The sequence below is a fragment of the Bos javanicus genome, chromosome 18 (assembly GCF_032452875.1).
Source record: "Bos javanicus breed banteng chromosome 18, ARS-OSU_banteng_1.0, whole genome shotgun sequence".
NCBI classification, from domain to species: domain Eukaryota; kingdom Metazoa; phylum Chordata; class Mammalia; order Artiodactyla; family Bovidae; genus Bos; species Bos javanicus.
This window is the reverse complement of record NC_083885.1, coordinates 22,780,224-22,789,090: the sequence shown is the minus strand read 5'-3', so window position 1 is coordinate 22,789,090 and position 8,867 is coordinate 22,780,224. Positions and strand designations below refer to the sequence as shown.

At 46.1% G+C, this 8,867-nt stretch overlaps 1 long non-coding RNA gene across 1 annotated transcript; it reads right to left on the bottom strand.

Moving 5' to 3' along the window:
* Positions 1-3,357: 3,357 nt before the first annotated feature.
* LOC133230176 (uncharacterized) lies at positions 3,358-6,323 on the bottom strand. Its single transcript, XR_009730776.1, has 3 exons — positions 6,282-6,323; positions 4,286-4,450; positions 3,358-3,575 (listed from the first exon to the last, which is right to left on the bottom strand). It is a non-coding gene; the product is annotated as an uncharacterized LOC133230176 (long non-coding RNA).
* Positions 6,324-8,867: the final 2,544 nt, after the last annotated feature.

Below are 8,867 nucleotides of genomic sequence, written 5' to 3'. Positions count from 1 at the left end.
AATTATTTGACTATTTATTTGGGGCTGTGCTGGGCCTTAGCTGCTGCGCAGGTTTTTCTCCAGTTGTGACGAGGGGGCTACTCTACAGTTGTGATGCATGAGCGTCTCATTTCAGCGGCTTCTCTTGTTGCGAAGCACATGGGCTCCATAGTTGTGGCTCAGAGGCTCAGTTGCTTCCAAGCATGTGGGATCTTCCCGGACCAGGGATCAAACCTGTGTCTCCTGCATTGTCAGGCAGATTCTTTGCCACTTGAGCCACGAGAGAAGACTGACAATGATTTTTTAAATGGCAACCTTGGTCCTCCCTACCTTCTTTCCTGCTATACTTTACCCCCTTACATTCATCACCATCCAACTCTCCTGTGCTTATCAGAAACCCTGTCAGATGGGATTGCCGACTGTTTTGTTCACTGCCCCGCGTACTGCAGAGATGCAGAGAGTATTCGTTGAATCAACTAATGTTTGTGAATGAATGAAACATAGCTGCCAATTTAAGATATCAACTGGGTTTTCAATGCATTTGCTGGAACACAGCAGAAAAGGTTATCCATTATTCCGCACGGATCACCAGCCACACTGGAATCTCCCCTCCAGCCCTTATTTTTCTTATGAAGAATAAGGAAGCCTGGAGGCAGTCCCTGGGAATTGCATTGGCTCAGACTGAGTGTCTGCCCACCCTTAAACTTTCCGCACACTATTTTGCAAGGAGGCCCCCCTCTCATTTTCACCCCAGGCTCCTGTAAGGGGCTGGAAAAGACCGTCCTGAAAATCTCAGAGCTCCAAGCCCATTTGGTCCTAATTTCGGGACGGGTTTCTTCCGAACTCCAACCAAAGCCAGGGGTCCCCAAGAGAGACCATGTCTCTGCCTCTACCTTCCTGTCCATGTCAGAGCAATTCTCCCAGCCACCTTGTCACGAGCCCGCTGTGCTGCTGATATTAGTTACAGATGATGGCAATTAGAGGCCGAATCTCCCTGGCTCCTGGTAGAATATTGAGACAGAGCTACAGCTATTTTAAGATTTTAAGCAGATTTATACTTAGTGCTTCAAAGCAGGCCAGTCAGCAAGGAAAATATGGTAACTGTTGCTTTAAATTATAGCTATCATTACTTCAAAAGGAGATTCAATCAGAAACCACTGAAGACTAAAACTATTTACATCTCCTGACACTTAAAAGCAAGCGAGCAGTTTTAACCTGTCAGCCTTGGACATGTTGGCTACAGAGGGAAAGGAGCCTTGCTGGCCTGTGAAGAAAAACATTTTCAAGGGAGCAGGACCTGAGAAGGGATCTTGGGGGTCCTCCCCGTCAGAGCTTGCTCCCATCTCTCTCAAGTGGCCCAGGAGGGATTTGAGGTCTAGGGAGTGGGACACTGCCCAGGTCTACAGGCAGCAGTCTGCAAACCCCTGGGAAGCCTGGCTGTCCCCAAAGCAGGAGGACTGCCCTTTTCTGTCTGGCCTCTGGCCCCCAGGTCCCTGCCTGGGGGAAATCCCGTCTCATCTCATTAACACGAATCCCAGGACAGGACTGTCCTTGCTTTCTCCAGGCTCCACTGCATGGACTGGGCAGGAAGGCTGGGTTATGTATCGATCAACTCAGAGCCTTAGACAGTAGTCAAAAGCATTAGCTGCGGAGACAGACTTCTCTGGGTTACAGTTTGGGCTCTTGAATTTACTGGCTGTGTGACCTTGGACAAGCCACATAATCTCTCTGAGACTGAACTTCTTCATCTGTAAGAATGAGGTGATCCCAAGTCCCCATTTCATAGGATTGTTGAGATGCTTACATGAGAGGATGTATGTGATGCAGCCTGCCCCATCTACACACACACACATATAGGCACACACAAACACACGCACACTGGCATCTGGCTCTGAAGCTTACAGCACCGCAACTCTTCCCTGAAGGTCTACCTTGTCTCTGCGAATAGATCTTTAGCTCCTTGAGAACAGGAATACTATTTTAGAATACTTCTGGATTTTTCTCTGCCTCAGCTGGGCCTGCCAAGGGGGGATGGAGGTTGGGGAGCACCAGCTTTACTGTCTGGAAGAACTGGCTCACAGCATCGCCCAGCTGTGTTGCCCCCGGGGAAGTGCCTGAAGCTCTCAGAACTTGTTTCCTCACCTCTAACTGATCCACGGAGATGATGTGAGGACCAAAATGGGAAAACATAAATAAATTACCTAATGCGTTAAAAGGGGTATTGCTATTATCACAGTTATTACTGACACACAAGCCTGAAGGAAAAGAATGTCTTTTCAGTTGGAAGAGGGATTCTGTTCTTTTCCAGGGGATGGTGGTATCAAGGAAAGTTTTTAAGGAGAACTCCAAACTTGGAGAGCTCCCCCGGGGGCCCTACCACTCAGATTCCCCTGATAGGTTCTCAGCACCTGTTTTGTGGCAGGCAACTAACTCCCCAGGTGCTTCCAAATAAGCTTTCTGGAAGCCAGAAGGTCCAGGCAATAAATAAGTCCCTCTCAGTTCCTCTTCTTTTTTTGTTTTTTCCCAAGAAAGAGGAGTGTAGCAGAGAGATCTCATTTTCTAAATGGGTGTGGTCTGTTTTTCTGATGAGACGACTTCTTTGTCTCAGGCTGTCAGGGTGAGTTCTGAAGCACAAGGGAGCCTGTGCTGTGTTCTGGGCCTGGGAGGACAGATAGGATGTCATCGGATGTCCCCAAAGGGCAGCCATTTGTCCCCAGAAGAAGCCAAGCCGAGGGTGAGACCCCAGGCTGACCAGAGTTCTGCTCCTCGCCTACACGGAGGAGAGTGGCAACTCAGGACCCAAGGGAACAAGAAAAGGACATGGCAGGGAAGATGGTTTCCCAAACAGCAGGGCTCTGGGCAGAACCTGCCGCGCGCAGACCATCTGCATGCCTCACCCCTCAAAGCGCACTCCCCTCTCCTCTCCTGCTCTGTGGCCCTGGAAGCTGATCCAACCGGTCTGGATCAAACAGGTCCAATGTGCTTCCTGCTCACCTCCCCTCCGGGGAATTTATTCTCTGGATCCCTCCCTGGGGCACCTGGGACAGGCAGTGAGGTCAGCAGAGAGGCTCACGGAGGTCCTTTCTAGAGATTCTGACTTCTCAATTCTGATGGCTGCTCCTTACCCTGGTCCCTTTGGGCCGAGAGGTGGCAACAGCTCAGTGCCATCCTTGGGTTTCTCTGCACCCTGCCCATATCTTTGCAAATACAGTAAGTCCCCTACATATGAAAGAGTTCCATTCAGAGAGAGGGTTAGTGAGTCTGGTTTGATCATTAAGTCCAACAAACTTAGCCTGGGTTCCCAACTAACACAAGTGGCTATATAGTACTGTTCTGTAATAGGTGTACAATGCTTTTCATGCAAATAATACATTAAAATGAACAAAAAATTAAAACATTTTAATCGTACAGTACCCTGAAAAGTACAGTAGTACAGTACAACTGCTGGTAATAAGGGGCTGAACAGGCAAGAGGAGTTACAGACTAGAGGAGGGACAGGAACCGGGAGACGGTAGAACTGAAGGATCACCAGCAATAGGAGACGGAGGGCAAGCTGCAATTTCTCTCCATGGTAGGTCAGCTGATAAAGAATCCACCTGCAATGCAGGAGACCCTGGTTGATTCCTGGGTTGGGAAGACACCCTGGAGAAGGGAACAGCTATCCACTCCAGTATTCTTGCCTGGAAAATCCCATGGACAGAGGAGCCTGACAGACCCCAGTCCATGGGATCGCAAAGAGTCGAACACGACTGAAGGACTTCCACTTTCATTTTCTGACGTTGATGACACAGGTTCTGGTTCCTTGCTGGAACCAGAGGCATGTTTGCGTGTTAGTTCTTTGTATGAAGGGGACTTATAGTACCTTTCAATGGCCTCCTCGAATGACTCTGTTTCCTACTGAAGCTCTAACTGCCAGTCTGGCATCGATGGTACCAGCCTGCTCCAGACTTTGTTTTCCATCAGTATGCGTGATGGGGACACCCCTTCCAACCTCACCAGAGAGGTGGCTGTGACATAGGGCACCCTTGGGGAGGGCTTGAGGAAAGACAAGGAACGTCACCCCTGCCAGGCTGTCAGGGCCCCCAGGCAGCCCAAGAAAGCCCACTTTCTAAGAAACTGACAACCATAAATCATTCTAGGCAAGATGCTGTGAGTGTCTCAGCCACAGAGAGGAGAGTGGTTGGGCAGAGAGGAGCAGAGGCAGGAAGGGGTCAGAAGAGGGTTGGAGGAGACAGACAGACCTTACCTAATCTCCTGATGACCCCGGGGAATTCCCTCTATTTCTAAGCGATCATAAAATACTCACCTAATTTAGGAGGAATCGGAGACAAAAGAAGTTGCTTCACCACGAGCACTTTGCACAAGACGGTCTTCATGATAAGTTGTGGAGGATTTAAAAGGTTGCTGACATTTTCCGTTATGTATCTTTTCATTAGAGGTAACTATCACTTTAAGCAAATTGTTTCAGGGCCTGGAATGTGGCAATAAGTGATCTAATTAGTGTAGGTTGTAATTTAGGAAGGTTCATTATGTCACAGACATTATGACTCCTGGGTATTACTAAAGGACTCATTTGTAGCCCTTGAAATGATTTTCTCATGAACACACATAATGTCACCCATCAAACTAGTGTGGAGCCTTCAGATGCCTGGACACGTACGAAACTCCAGCTTTCTTGGGAACTAGGTTTCCAGACGGTAATAAACAAGTGAACAGACAGTTAGAGGAAAACCCAGTTTTGACTAAAACAACACTGGACCCTTCAACTGTGTTACCCAACGTCAAACTAATCACTTAGGACAAACGAGGCATTCAGTGAGAACCAAGAAGCCTATGACCTCTAAATATTTTCAATCTCATGGAGCCAGAAGGCCTGAGAAATGGCTGGCTTTGAGTTTTTGCTATTTTCTTTGGTACCTTTCTGTCGCCCCAAAGAAAGCACACTTGTGATATTCATAGTCACAAAAAGAAAACATGCTGTCAACTGAACCACCAACTTGTAATGGTGTCACTGGAGTGCAGCAGAGCCTAGCTGCTGTCTACTTACATGTTTCCCTTCCTCCTGGGCAACAAGGTCAACTACATTTCCCAGCTTCCCTTGCAGTTAGGGTGGCCATGTGACTGGGTTCTAGCCAATGGGATATGGGTTGATGTGCATCACTGCTAGGCCTGGCCCATCAAGCCTCAGCATCATACTCAATGCTTTCTCTTCCTGCTGCCTACTATCAAAACTCAAAGATCCAGAGTAGGGTTGGCAGGTGCAGGGGCTGGCAGAACCACGAGATGGAAAGAAACTAGAGTCTGAATGACTGGAGGAAGAGAGCTCCCTCCTACCCACTGTCAGGAGGACAGGACATTGGTGAAAACTAAACTGTGTGTGTGAAGCCACTGAGCTCCATGTGCTTTTACATCAATAGTTAGACTCTGGGTTAATACACGCCTATAGGGTTCCCCATTGCATCAGTCTTTCTCGGCTCCATTGGTTAAAATATTGAGGGTCTCTCCCTTCTATAATTCGTGCTATGAGAGCAATGGGGTTCTTTTCCAGTATTTTCAATATATATATTTTTAAAGAACTATAAGAACATACTAACTTTCAAAACCTTGCAACTACAGACATTCACAGACATGAACAAAGCTGACTGCCAGAGTTGGATCTGCTCCCCATGAACAATAGTTGTTGATATAGTGCCAGGGAATTGAGTAGCTCTGCTTCCAACTAGATGGGACCAGTCACTGAAGCAAGGGGGACACACTGCTCTGACTGATCAGGCCGGGGTCACGTGGCCATCTCCAGTGCTAAGAGAAACCCAGGGACTGAGAGTAGAGAAGAGATAGCTTCTGAAGGCAAATCAAGGTGCTGTTATCAAAAGAAAGAAGTGGATGCTAGGCAGGTGAAAACTAGAGGTACCAATTGGATACACGTTCAGATGAGGAAACTAAGAAAAAATTCTAGGCACTTCTCTTGGATTGGTTTAAGAAAATGTGATACATATTATATTACTCAGCCATAAAAAAAGAATGAAATAGTACCTTCTGCAGAAACATGGATGGACATAGAGATTATCATACATAGGGGAGTAAGTCAGACAGGAAAACACAGATATCATATATTGCTTATATGTGAACTCTAAAAAATAATGCAAATGAATCTATATAGAAAACAGAAACGGACTCACAGACATAGAAAACAAATTTATGGTTACCACGGGGGAAGTAGATGGAGAGGGGTATAAACTAGAAGACTGGGATTAACAGATACAAACTACTGTACATAAAATAGATAATCAACAAGGACTTACTTTATAGCAGAAGGAGCACTATTCAGTATCTTGTAATAACCTATAATGGAAAATAATCTGAAAATACATATATAACTGAATAACTTTGCTGTATATCTGAAGCTAACACAATACTATAAGTCAACCATGCTTCAATTAAAAAGGAAAGTACAATTAAGAAAGAAAACAATTCTCGGGACTTTGCCAGCAACAGACAGCTAAGAAAGGCAATAGAACAAACCATCCTCTCCTATGTCAGCTTTCCCCGCATCACCCCTGTGGTAGCATGGGACAGCATGTCCACAGGGCAGATGTTTTTGGCTCTGTGACTCTCAAACTGCCAGCAACTGTGGATAATTATAACCACAGAGCAACCATGTTCCCTAATGCATGGGCCATAAACCCATCGGCTGTCCAGAGGCTGCAGAGGGATTTATAAGAGGCCATTCATCTAATTAATAATTGGTCTGCTGCCAACTTAAGTGGTTTTGTGCTGTTAACCAAAGTATGTTTTTAATGTAAGGAACTTACTCCCATTAGCTGTCTTCTCTTTTGAAAATATGACCAAGTAAAAGGCAGAGATTTCACAAGCCGAGAGAATCACCTGGCATTAGCTGGCCTCTTAAGAGTTTACCTGCTCAGCCAAGTTTATTTTCAACATTAAGCCCCAAAGGACCAAACCCATCTTTCGTGGAATAAACGTTGAGGGAGAATCCCATGCAGTGCTCGTCCTTTGGCACTTAATTTTGTTCTAGCATATAGCATCAGGGACCAGGCATGAAATAAGACGTCCTGGGCCATACTTCCTGGGTGTCACTGTCACCTACATCGGTGATTAGGACTCTTATGTTTTTTGTGCTTGTTAATGCAGAAGCTTTTCTAGCAGATATCATTTTGGGGAGGTGCTTGCGTCTTGGTTTGTTAAATATTTTGATGGTCTCAAGGGGTACCTTGGTGCTATTGACTAAGTTGTGCTTCCCCAAAATTATTACACTGAAGCCCTATCTCCCAGTGTGATTGTATTTGGAGGTGGGGCTTTTGGAGGTAATTAGGTCACAAGGGCCGTGTCCTTGTGATAGGATTAGTGCCCTTATAGAAGAGATAGGGGCTTCCTAGGTGGAGCTAGTGGTAAAGAATCCAAACCTGCCTGACAATGCAGGAGCTCCAGGAGACACAGGTTTGATCTCTGGGTTGGAAAGATTCCTGGAGGAGGGCATGGCAACCCACTCCAGTATTCTTGCTTGGAGAATTCCATGGACAGAAGAACCTGGTGGGTTACAGTCCACAGAGTTAAAAAGAGTCAGTCGGAAATGACTGAAGTGACTTAGCACACATGCACACAAGAAGAGATTCAAGAGAAAAAAGAGCTGTCTTTCTCTACCACACAAGAAGCCATCTACAAGCCAGGAAGAAGGCTTCCACCAGTAACCAAATCGGCTGGAACCTTGAACTTGGACTTCTCAGCCTCCAGAACTGTGAGAAATAAGTCCATGTTGTGTAAGTTACCCAGTCTATGGCATTTTGTCATAGCAGCCTGTGCTAAGACACTTGGCTAGGTCCTTTTCCATCTGCCAGTCACCCCACTGAGCACCCTCCAGTTCGGAATAAAACAAATCCTTCTTTCCTTTAGGAGCAATGGCAATAATCTGCTTCCCCAGCCTCCCTATTGGTGATCCTTTCAAAATATCCTCAAGAATGTTCTTCTGGGCCAGGCACAAACCAGCATTCCTCCAGCTGATTGTGATTTAAAAATACGAGTTATTGAAATGTTTAATTTGGTCCAAAGCTTGCCTCAGCTGCTTGATCTGCTAGATTAAAACAAAAGAAAAAAATTTAAAATCCTCCTAGGACTTTTCCAGACTTTCTCTGCTTTTGCCAGGCTGTGATCTAATCCTAGAAACCTCTTAAGGACTGTTTGGGCCTAGTTAGAGTTATTTAAGGCAGGCCGGCCACTCGCTCTGCAAGTGGTACTCAACACCTACCAATAATCAGATGCCTGGGACCTGGATGCTTATATTTAAATAGCAGCTGCACTTTATGACCTCAAGCTTGTTTAATCTGCCCTATAAACATTTGGAAGTTTCAGGAAAGCCCTTTGCATAGAGAGAATAGAGTTGGTTAGGGAAGAATTAATTTGGATAAAGCCTTTCTCTGAGTGGGAACCAGCTCTACAAAGATGCTAGGCATGTTAGCCATTTTCCCTTAAACATTTAACTGTTTCTTCTAACTGCTTCCAGAAAATGCAGACAGAATACTCCAAGAGGAAAGAACCCAACATCACGGAAAAATAAAAGCAAACGCCCTCCCCTAGCCCCCACTGGAGGCACCTCACCTCTTCTTGCTGAGACTTTGCATGGGGGGCCAGCAGTCACACCTGCACGGGTATGCAGTCTCCTAAAGGGTACCTGCCTCTTCCTGAGGTTGACTTGCCCACCAGCCTGTTCTGCCCGCTCTTGCCTATCTGCAGTCAGACCCAGATGTGAAAGAGATTACAGTTTCTTTAATTTTTTGAGAGAAAAAATAAAAATACTCCCATTTCCTCAGCATTCCCTGCAGTGAAACCAAGCCATTTAAAGAGAACCCATGGGAGGGGAGGAAAGGATTGGG